A 12,928-nucleotide genomic window follows, 5' to 3' on the forward strand; every position below is an offset into this window, starting at 1 on the left:
GTTTCAAAAACATGAATCCTAAAAAGACGGGAGCTTAGTAAATTAATGGGGTTTTTTTTAAACAGACCCGGGCATGTTCGTAACAAGTGCCAGATTAAGGTCTAAATGGGCCTGGAGCTGAAAATGGTCAAGGGCCTATTATGCGCAATAATAGGGGGTTGCATACCTCCCAACAGTCCCGATTTTATCGGGACAGTCCCGATTGTCAGGGCCTGTCCCGCTGTCCCATCCGCGGGCGGCAGTGTCCTGCGGTGTGGGGGGGCTGTTGGGAGTCCCCCCTGTCAGCTGCTAAGCAGCGGGGAATAAACGCTGTGCGCATGCGCACAGCGTCTATTCCCGCAGCCAGGGGGCTGGGGGCATGGCTAGAGGCTCACAGAGCCTCTGGGTCATGCCCCCATAGCGGCAAAATAGGGGCGTGGCCTCGCGGGGGAGCCACAAGTATAGGCCACGCCCAAATTAGGCCACGCCCCCCGAAAATTTACTGCCGAAGTTGGGAGGTATGGGGTTGTGGTCAGCACCTAATATTGTGGGGGGCCAGGGCGCTAAGAATGCTGCAGTAGGAGTTGAACTGTGCGCACCTTCCTCACTGGACCACTATATTACTGCTAATTTCTGACGAATCTCTTAGCGCCCAGCTTCACCAATCTGAACAATATAATCCCCTTTAAACTTTAAAGATCTACTGAAGGTGGACATCTCTCAAACTGTCACCAGTCCCACTTACCAATATTATCCAAAGGACTACTGTGTGTATAAGAATATTGTGTGGTCATCCTATACAACTGATTAGGTCGACACCAGCATTAGGTCAACATGGGCAAGGTCGACAGTCAAAAGGTCGACATGGGGTTTTTCACTGTTTTTTGAGCCGACATGTGCTGACAGGCGGTATTTCATGCCCTACCATCCACTAGGGCGTGGTGGGAAAGTAAAAACAGTGTGCAGAGCACAGCGAGGCACTGTGCCCAAAGCATCACATGCGAAGCGAGGGGCTGCGGTTGACTTCCAACTGTGTCCATGTCAACTGTGTCGACATTCAGGTAAAAAAACTGTGGAAAAAACCATGTCGACCTTTTAACTGTCGACGTTGCCCATGTCGACCTAATGTCATGTTGACCTTAACCCATGTCGACCTTGACCCACGTCGACCCAATGCTTGTCGACCTAGTTGTTGTAGACCAAACGATCCCAACCCATGTCTGGATGAGGGGAGGTCACAGTGTCACCTGCAGCAGAGACCCAGAGAGGGGACACAGAGCGATTAGATAAGTAGGATGACACCAGGATAGGACAGTGACCGGAAGACCTAGGGGTGTAGTGTCAGTATGAGGGGAGGTCACAGTGTTACATGCAGCAGAGACCCAGAGAGGGGACACTGAGAGCGATTAGATAAGTAGGATGACACCAGGATAGGACAGTGATGGAGGACCTAGGGATGTAGGACCTTATTCTGGTTTGGCCGGCCAAACGTATGTACGTTCCGTATCACCGTACGTTTCCCGTACGCGGACGTTGAGCGAAAGTCCGCCCACAAAACATCTGCATACGGACGGTCACAAACACCGACAAAGGGGAGTGGCGTACACTTGAGCGTATGCCACCGTACATGGACGGATCTCCTCTTAGACACCGACAACTGGCATACAACAGAGCATACGCCACCGTATACGGACGGGTCTCATCCGTTTTCACACCGACATCTTGCGGCTATCTGAGCGTTCGCCACCTTGCACGGACGGGTCCCTATTGTTTTCAATGGAAAACTCAGCGTATGTCACCGCTCGTAAGAGTGAGCGTACGTCCCTGCACGGTGGCATACCCTTCACATATATGGCCCTGCTAATCTAGCCTTTCAACTATGATTAAGCCAATTAAATGAATTATTCTAATTGTTCATCAATTATTGTTTTCTATTACCTCAATTGTCTACCTTAATGAACAGCCCAATAAAAATACATTTTACCCCTCATTACATGTATATTTATTATGTTCTAATGTTGCATTTTAATCACTATCTATGTGTCCCCACATTGCTGTTACTTTTAAATCAACTTATGTTGGTGTTACGGTGAAAACGTTGACACATGTCGACTTGTGTAGATTGAGTGTGCTGCTGTTTAAAATATATGAAAACACTTACTGATTATGTGTAAATGGTTACAAAATAACTACCTTGGCATATATAAGCAGGTCTTAAAATTAATCTTACCTAAAATTAAACCAACCTTTACATGTATTTGAGGGCTGTGTGTAGGCTTGCAGGTAGTGAAATAATGGTTTGGACTTAATAGACTGCAGCATTGCTTATTACATTCAGGTGTATGTGTTTGAGTAGTAATCAGCTTTAATTAGCAAACCCAGGCGTCCGCTCTCATGTGGTATCTGTAGGGGTGGTCTGGAGGTGTCGGCCACCTGTTTTGTGTCCGAAATGCACGGTGCTTTCGCCAATCGAGCGGTAGTAGCAGCGTACATTTTTTGTGCACACCCCTGTGTACGCCCATGTTTACGCCCAGTTTCCCTCATTATTTCGGCCGCTCCGCTCAACACGCCCCTATGCCGCCCACAATGACCGTACTCTTGCGGACAGGTTTTTTCGCACGGAAAGACCCGTCCGTGAGCGGTGTGAGGTCGCCGCGCCTGCGCATTGCGGAAGGTACGCATGCGCAGATAAAAAAAAACCAGATCCGCCGGCGTACGTTAATAACGTACGAACCAGAATAACCCCTGTAGTGTCTGTAGGAGGGGAGCTCACAGTGTCACCTGCAGCAGAGACCCAGCGAGGGGACACAGAGCGATTAGATAAGTAGGATGACACCAGGATAGGACAGTGACCTGAGGACCTAGGGGTGTAGTGTCTGGATGAGGGGAGGTCACAGTGCCACCTGCAGCAGAGACCCAGCGAGGGCACACAGAGCGATTAGATAAGTGGGCTGACACCAGGATAGTACACTAACATCCTACTGTATACTGCGTGGCTGTTGTATATTTACACTGGCATAATCCCTGGAAATCCCATGTAACAGCGGTGAGTCAGTGCAAATGATTATACAGAACGCCACTGACTCAATCACCGCAAGTCATTTACATCTCACTGTTTAATTGTTATTGTTACGCTGCCAGAGGATGCATTAAGCGCCCCGATACATTCCCGGGTTCTACCGCGCTGATGTCACTACAAATAACATTCCTGTATGTAAATCTCAGAGTACAGTAAATGCTTAATCTCCACAAACTTGTGTATGGCCAAACCACCTACCTGATAACAGAGATATCCAACATCTACAGTATCTGCAGATCTCTCATCTGCAACTGCGAGTATATAGCCGCCAACCAGACAGACAGAAAACCTGCCCCGTCCAGGTCTGAGACTAGATAGCCACCAACCAGACAAACAGAAAACCTGCCCCGTCCAGGTCTGCCAGTATATAGCCGCCAACCAGACAGACAGAAAACCTGCCCCGTCCAGGTCTGCGAGTAGATAGCCGCCGCCCAGACAGACAGAAAACCTGCCCCGTCCAGGTCTGCGAGTAGATAGCCGCCGCCCAGACAGACAGAAAACCTGCCCCGTCCAGGTCTGGGACTAGATAGCCGCCAACCAGACAAACAGAAAACCTGCCCCGTCCAGGTCTGCGAGTATATAGCCGCCGACCAGACAGACAGAAAACCTGCCCCATCCAGGTCTGCGAGTAGATAGCCGCCGACCAGACAGACAGACAGACAGAAAACCTGCCCCGTCCAGGTCTGCCAGTATATAGCCATCGACCAGACAGACAGAAAACCTGCCCTGTCCAGGTCTGCGAGTAGATAGCCACCGACCAGACCAGACAGAAAACCTGCTCCATCCAGTTCTGCGGGAAGATAGCTGCTGACCAGACAGACAGAAAACCTGCCCCGTCCAGGTCTGCGAGTAGATAGCCGCCGCCCAGACAGACAGAAAACCTGCCCCGTCCAGGTCTGCCAGTAGATAGCCGCCAACCAGACAGAAAACCTGCCCCGTCCAGGTCTGCCAGTAGATAGCCGCCAACCAGACAGAAAACCTGCCCCGTCCAGGTCTGCGAGTAGATAGCCGCCGCCCAGACAAACAGAAAACCTGCCCCGTCCAGGTCTGGGACTAGATAGCCGCCAACCAGACAAACAGAAAACCTGCCCCGTCCAGGTCTGCGAGTATATAGCCGCCAACCAGACAAACAGAAAACCTGCCCCGTCCAGGTCTGCGATTATATAGCCGCCGACCAGACAGACAGAAAACCTGCCCCATCCAGGTCTGCGAGTAGATAGCCGCCGACCAGACAGACAGACAGACAGAAAACCTGCCCCGTCCAGGTCTGCCAGTATATAGCCATCGACCAGACAGACAGAAAACCTGCCCTGTCCAGGTCTGCGAGTAGATAGCCACCAACCAGACAGACAGAAAACCTGCTCCATCCAGTTCTGCGGGAAGATAGCTGCTGACCAGACAGACAGAAAACCTGCCCCGTCCAGGTCTGCGAGTAGATAGCCGCCGCCCAGACAGACAGAAAACCTGCCCCGTCCAGGTCTGCCAGTAGATAGCCGCCAACCAGACAGAAAACCTGCCCCGTCCAGGTCTGCCAGTAGATAGCCGCCAACCAGACAGAAAACCTGCCCCGTCCAGGTCTGCCAGTAGATAGCCGCCAACCAGACAGAAAACCAGCCCCGTTCAGGTCTGCCAGTAGATAGCCGCCAACCAGACAAACAGAAAACCTGCCCCATTCAGGTCTGCGAGTATATAGCCGCCAACCAGACAGTCAGAAAACCTGCTCCATCCAGGTCTGCCAGTAGATAGCTACCAACCAGACAGACAGAAAACCTGCCCCGTCCAGGGCCCTTATTCTGATTCGAGCGGTACGGCCCGCGTGCGGCCGTACCGCCGATGTTTTCCGTCTGCACATGCGCAGAGGTCAATCTGCGCATGTGCAGGCGAATTCGCCGCACATAACGTTACTACGCCGCAAAGGGGGCGTATAGGGGAGTGAGGGGCTTCATGCCCTCATTTCCCTATGTATACGCCCCGCGTTTCATGGGCGTTCCCATGCAAACGCGGGGCGTACGCATGGTAATGAGGGTATGACGCAACTCATGGGGGCGGAAAGCTGACGTCGCCGGATGTCAGCTCTCAGCCCCCATACAAGCTAGCACACGGACGATTGTCCGTGTGGTCTCAGCTTGCGGGAGCTGCTGGGGCGTGCGGACCTGCCTTCGATGGTCGACGACCATCGAATGCAGGGGGCAGCTCCCACCATGGTGGAGGCGTACGCCTCCACCATTTTTATGCGGATCGCCAGCCGTCCGTGTACGGACGGCCGTGGCGATCCGTCTCGTGGGCGGGGATTGGTTTGTGCGGCCAGAGCACCGTGTGCGGCTCTGGCCGCACCAACCAGAATAAGGGCCCAGGTCTGCGAGTAGATAGCCGCTGACCAGACAGACAGAAAACCTGCCCCGTCCAGGTCTGCGAGTAGATAACCGCTGACCAGACAGACAGAAAACCTGCCCCGTCCAGGTCTGTGAGTGAATTTCTAATGTTATTCTCTGCACTCACCATGGTACGATATCCCCGGTCTGTACAGATGTGAGTAACTCTGACTCTTCCACAACTGTGCGACTGAGTCTGGCTGATCGAGTCCGGTGCTGACATCACAGACCCTCCCAGAAAACGTCACCACCCCCAAACGGCGGCTGCCCGCCAGTCAAACTCCGGCTGCATTGCGTTTATGATCAGTACGCTATTTTGGTCGCTGTTTGGGTTCGCACATGTGTGCTACAATCTGTACGCATGCCCAGTCATTCAATAATCGAATGGTTCGCAAATTCGCACAACAGCGTTCATAACTGAATCAGGCCCAACATGGGCTTCATCAGGTACACCGTGTGGTATATATATGGCTGTATATTAATCTACAGAGGTTGTGGATAACGTTCAGCTGTCCCCTGCTGCAATTGTGATTGGCTGTGTACAGATTTCCGGTGAAGATCAGAGGTCAATATCTCTCATATAATCACGGTGAATTACTGCGACGTTACCGTTTTGTTACTCACAGGCTAATTTAGAGAACAAACCCGCTCTGTTTGGTAACATCTGATTAAACCACACTGCCGGCTCTTTAAATATTTCAAGGTATATTTAGGAATGTATCCGGTGTTATACAGTGTACACCAATACTATATAGGCCTGATTCAGACCCGCACGCTAAGCAGCGTTCTTTCCTTGCTTAGTGAGCGGATGAACCCCACTCGCGACTCTGATAGTTGCCAAAAATGTTCGCACAGACCCAAAACATTGGTCCCTGCGGCAAATTTGCAGGGGACCGAGTCTGTGCAGATGCAATAATCTGTCCGTATTCATCATCTTTCTTTCCAATAGGCAGTTGTACATTCTTATATTGTTTATTTATTGTGTGTCTGTTTCTCTTTCCTCCCATTACAATGAGTGGCATGACTGCACGTGATGGTGCGCATTAAATGATGCAACACTTCAATGGTAATTTCCCCTATAAAACAAGTTTATAGTGTATGATAATGGGAGATACTTAGGGAGAACCTAAATATAAAAGGGTTATCTGGCTGGAGAATGAATCATACAATACTGGAATGGGGCTTGGTAGCAGAGGGAAATGTACATTAGATGTGATTGACTTTATACAACCAGATAAAATCCAGATTCAGTTACTTTATGCTATGCCATCTGGTTCTCCCCACATCGACGGCAAAACTAATGTACATCGGCCATAAACCATTGATGATTAGGAATCATAGATGGTCAATGGCCATCCCTATTTCAAACTTGCCTAATATGGAGAGAGGGAGCTTTGAACACAGATATTGGAGGTAGGAGCAAATCGGGGTTATTCTGGTTCACTCCTTCTGGCAAATTCCTTCTTAGATGGACAAAACCATACTGCACTGCAGGTGGGGCAGATGTTACTTGTGCAGAGAGAGTTAGATTTGGGTGGGGTTTTACTTTAAAGTGAGATCAATTTTGCAGTGTAAAAATAAAGCAGCCAGTATTTACCCTGCACAGAAACAAAATAACTCACCCAAATCTACTTCTCTGTGCACATGTTACATCTGCCCCCCTGCAGTGCACATGGTTTTGTCCATTTAAGAAGGACTTAACCAGAATAACTCCCTAAGCCATCATTTTGACAGAATTTTAGTTGTTCTTAATGTTTTATAAAAATATACCATAACAAGGATTCCGGCACATAAATGTCCATATATGGAGCTAGACACGCCCTTTGGGTGGAGCATGACACGCCCCCTCAACGGTGCGCCATGCATGCAAAATTATACTACCAACTGTAATCTCACCAAAACTAGTTTTTGAAGGTAGACAAGTACCCCCTGTATGCACTCTATATTCCCTATCAACCTCATTTTATATATTTATATACATACTCGAGTATAAGTCGACCCCAATATAAGCCGAGGCACCTAATTTCACAACAAAAAAACTGGGAAAACTTATTGACTCAAGTGGGACCCTCAGTGGGCGCCCTGGTACTACACAAGTACCATATATTCTATTCTTGGGTGGTACCTAGTCTGCATTTATTTGGTCCACAAAAAAATGGCTGCCCCCTCTACATAGCCCCGCACTGTAACACTACAGTCTCTCTCCTAGTAACATGTGCATATACAGGAGCATACTGTAGATTAGATTTTAGTAATAAAACTCTGATGCAGCTGCAATTTATCAATTCTTCCTATTTACAAGGGAAACACCCTCGGTTTATAGGACAATTATTATATAGTATTTTCATATCACATGCCAAACATTACAGGGAGCCAAATTCCATACTAGCCCCAGAAATTCCTGAAATATTACACCGCCCCACATCAGGCAGCTGCGACGTCTTTATCCCAAATAATTTTAGTACCTTGTTCAATCAATGTGTGAATATTCGATATACTTCTGTGCCTGCCAGTAATTACGGAGAACATGGAACAGATTAAACTTTAAAGTAGAGTTGGACAAAAGCATGTGTTATTTTCTTGGGTGGGGAAAAAATGTTGACGTAACCCATCAATGTTTATGTGCTAAGCTTGTTTATAGGAAAGCACCCCCCCCCCCCCCCCAAGACAATATTGGGGGGTTCAACCAGAGGCAGAACAATGGGGATGGAGCAATGGGGGTGGAGGAGGAGGGGCCTAAATGATATTTTTGCACCTGGGTCCACAACCCACAAGTTTCGCCATTGGGATCAACCATGGGCGGATTCAAAATTAGTTTTTAAGCAAATTCTATAAAAACCATCACAAACGTAGGTAACACGAACCCAATTATATTGTGATAGAGGATATCAGATAATAAAACTATACATAATAATTAATAACTAGTATTTTATTATTAATAATATATATATATTTTACTGACATGGATTCCAATCTATTCCTTCAGGATACCCTTACGTCTGGCAGGATCCGGATGATGACAGGAGAGCGGGATGATGCCTACATGGGGGGGGGGGGGGGGGGGTTTGAATGACTTGCAAAGCTGTAAAATTCGGGCAGAATAAGGCCCATTGTACCTTCAGCACACTGTTACTATGTTACTATTATGTAAAACAGATTAAAAACAGAACATCATCCGGCTTCATCAAACCGCTGCCTCGTTATCTCTAACTGTTCCCTATTTCTGGATTTAATCAGCTCCTGTGGATTTATGACGGATATACCAGGACAAATAAGCGCTGAGTAACATAAAACTACCAGTTAATGATAATAGAGAAACATTATGGGTAAATGCCTGTAATTTATGTATGTAGGTGGAAATACCAGGCGTAACTCCAAGCGCTATATAAGTGCCAGTAACAAGGTACCGCTGGGCAGGTGCAGCATTATCACAGCGGCTGTTATAAGACCACAGATCAGACGCATGCCCGGTGTACTGCAGGACAGCATTATCACATGGGCTGTTATACGACCACAGATCAGACACATGCCGTGTACTACAGGGCATCATTATCGCCAGTGGCGGATTCAGGGGGGGGGGGGGGGGCACCCGGGCACGTGCCCCCTCTGTCATTTTATTTTGTAGCTGAGGACCAGGGCTTTCCAACGAGCCCAGCCCCAAATGCGCGCCTTTGGTGGACGATGTCCCTGTTTATGAAGTGTATTGTGAATTTTGGCTTAATCTGTGTGGCATTATGTGAATTCTGGCTCAATCCGTGTGGCATTATGTGAATTTTGGCTCAATCCGTGTGGCATTATGTGAATTTTGACACAATCCATGTGGCACTATTTGAATTTTGGCTCAATCCATGTGGCATTATGTGAATTTTGGCTCAATACGTGTGGCTTGATGTGAATTTTGACACAATCCATGTGGCATTATTTGAATTTTGGCTCAATCCGTGTGGCATTATGTGAATTTTGGCTCATTCCATTTGGCATCATGTGTAAGGGGCAAGTATAATGGGGTCTAGTATTTTGTTGCATAATCTGTAGAAGTTGTATATGGTGTTGTACACTACACTCAAGGACACGCCCCCTGTTAAGTGGCCACACCCCATTTTCCTTCGGCGCCCGCACAACTACATACTTCACTTTTGTCGCCATGGTGGGCCTGCGTACTTTAAATACCAGGGCCTATTTTTAATCCCATTCCCACCCTCTCTCTGCCGCTCTCTTAGCATGTACACTGGCACCACTAACACCGCCCCTCCCCCACCTAAACCCTCTTTTATCATGGTACCCCCCCTGTCATTTTATCCTGGATCCGCCCCTGATTATCGCAGTGGCTGTTATACGACCACAGATCAGACACATACCCGGTGTACTGCAGGACAGCATTATCACAGTGGCTGTTATACGACCACAGATCAGACGCATGCCCGGTGTACTACAGGACAGCATTATCACATGGGCTGTTATACGACCACAGATCAGACACATGCCCGACGTACTACAGGGCATCATTATCGCAGTGGCTGTTATACGACCACAGATCAGACACATGCCCGGTGTACTGCAGGACAGCATTATCACAGTGGCTGTTCTACGAGCACAGATCAGACACATGCCCAGGGTACAACAGGACAGCATTATCACATGGGCTGTTATACGACCACAGATCAGACACATGCCTAGGGTACTACAGGACAGCATTATCACATGGGCTGTTATACAACCACAGATCAGACACATGCCCGGTGTACTGCAGGACAGCATTATCACAGTGGCTGTTCTACGAGCACAGATCAGACACATGCCCGGGGTACTACAGGACAGCATTATCACATGGGCTGTTATACGACCACAGATCAGACACATACCCGGTGTACTGCAGGACAGCATTATCACAGTGGCGGTTATACGACCACAGATCAGACACATGCCCGGTGTACTACAGACAGCATTATCACATGGGCTGTTATACGACCACAGATCAGACACATGCCCGGGGTACTACAGGGCAGCATTATCACAGTGGCTGTTCTACGAGCACAGATCAGACACATGCCCGGGGTACTACAGGACAGCATTATCACATGGGCTGTTATACGACCACAGATCAGACACATACCCGGTGTACTGCAGGACAGCATTATCACATGGGCTGTTATACGACCACAGATCAGACACATGCCCGGTGTACTGCAGGACAGCATTATCACATGGGCTGTTATACGACCACAGATCAGACACATGCCCGGGGTACTACAGGACAGCATTATCACATGGGCTGTTATACGACCACAGATCAGACACATGCCCGGGGTACTACAGGACAGCATTATCGCAGTGGCTGTTATACGACCACAGATCAGACACATGCCCGGTGTACTACAGGACAGCATTATCGCATGGGCTGTTATACGACCACAGATCAGACACATGCCCGGGGTACTACAGGACAGCATTATCACATGGGCTGTTATACGACCACAGATCAGACACATGCCTGGTGTACTGCAGGACAGCATTATCGCATGGGCTGTTATACGACCACAGATCAGACACATGCCTAGGGTACTACAGGACAGCATTATCACAGTGGCTGTTATACGACCACAGATCAGACACATGCCCGTTGTACTGCAGGACAGCATTATCACAGTGGCTGTTATACGACCACAGATCAGACACATGCCCGGTGTACTGCAGGACAGCATTATCACAGTGGCTGTTATACGACCACAGATCAGACACATGCCCGGTGTACTGCAGTATAGCATTATCACAGTGGCTGTTATACGACCACAGATCAGACACATGCCCGAGGAACTACAGGACAGCATTATCACATGGGCTGTTATACGACCACAGATCACACACATGCCCGGGGTACTACAGGACAGCATTATCACATGGGCTGTTATACGACCACAGATCAGACACATGCCCGTTGTACTGCAGGACAGCATTATCACAGTGGCTGTTATACGACCACAGATCAGACACATGCCCGAGGTACTACAGGACAGCATTATCACATGGGCTGTTATACGACCACAGATCAGACACATACCGGGTGTACTGCAGGACAGCATTATCACAGTGGCTGTTACTGTATATGACCACAGATCAGACACATGCCCGAGGTACTACAGGACAGCATTATCACATGGGCTGTTATACGACCACAGATCAGACACATGCCCGTTGTACTGCAGGACAGCATTATCACAGTGGCTGTTATACGACCACAGATCAGACACATGCCCGGGGTACTACAGGACAGCATTATCGCAGTGGCTGTTATACGACCACAGATCAGACACATGCCCGGGGTACTACAGGACAGCATTATCACAGTGGCTGTTATACGACCACAGATCAGACACATGCCCGAGGTACTACAGGACAGCATTATCACAGTGGCTGTTATACGACCACAGATCAGACACATGCCCGGGGTACTATAGGACAGCATTAGTCATTGTGTACTGCAACAGATCCTGCACAGTCTGCTATTTTCACTCGGTAACACAAAAACAAAATGGGGGCCGATTCACACCTGCTCGCCCAGATCCGAATCGGGCCCCTGTCCGATGGTGAGGCATTAGTGGCCTGGCTGTCTTCGGCAAACTTCTGTGCTTGCAAGGCGCTCGCAGTCTGATTGACAGGCGGGGGGGGGGGGGGGGGGGGAATGTGTCGAGGTGGATGTCCAAAAATCGGAGCCGCTCCTTGGTTTTGTGGTGGCTGAGAGTCGCAAGGACAGGAGGATAAATCATTCGATGGTAAGTAACCAGTGCCGGTGTTCGCTCTGGGCACATAATGGTTTTAAGGAATTTAGTAAAAAAAAAATTTTAATTCCTCTGTATTATTTGGGCAAAAAGTACAAAAAAAAAATCTAATTTCTGCGGCTATGAGACGATTGTGAGCTCTGGTGTTGTCGGAAATATTAGTCGCAGCGGTATTACGCAGTCGCCGACTGAAACACACTTGAAAAATGGTCACTGTCTGTCTATTAATCTGTGTACAGATTGGCATTGTGATCCCCATCGCAACACCATTGTAGCATACGCACAGTGCAACAATTATTGTGGAACAATGCGCACACGGCCAGTGCAAACACTTTGCGTCCACCTCGGACGCAGGCCAGCGCTAAACTGTAATGTTCTATGTAGCTGCATTGACAAACCGGGGAGGGATGTAAAAATGTCAGCTCTGAATCGGTCTAATAACCGGAATTACCGCTGCTGTGATCCCTGATTTGTTTTTCCAGTTATTAGTACATACACTGAAAGTCATATCAAATAAAAAAATAATTATGACAATTAGTTTTATAGGCTCAATCCAATTTGGAAAGAAATTATACCATTGGCTGGAGCAATTTGCATTTTTATAGCATCATTTTTTTTTGGCAGTTGAATTTATGGTTCGTACATAGATTTGTCATCAACCTCTGATTATTCGTCACTTCCCCGTAACCGCTGTACCCTGGCCCCATGTGGCTCCGCTACTA

The sequence above is a fragment of the Crinia signifera genome, chromosome 2, assembly GCF_055691185.1.
Source record: "Crinia signifera chromosome 2, ASM5569118v1, whole genome shotgun sequence".
NCBI classification, from domain to species: Eukaryota; Metazoa; Chordata; class Amphibia; order Anura; family Myobatrachidae; genus Crinia; species Crinia signifera.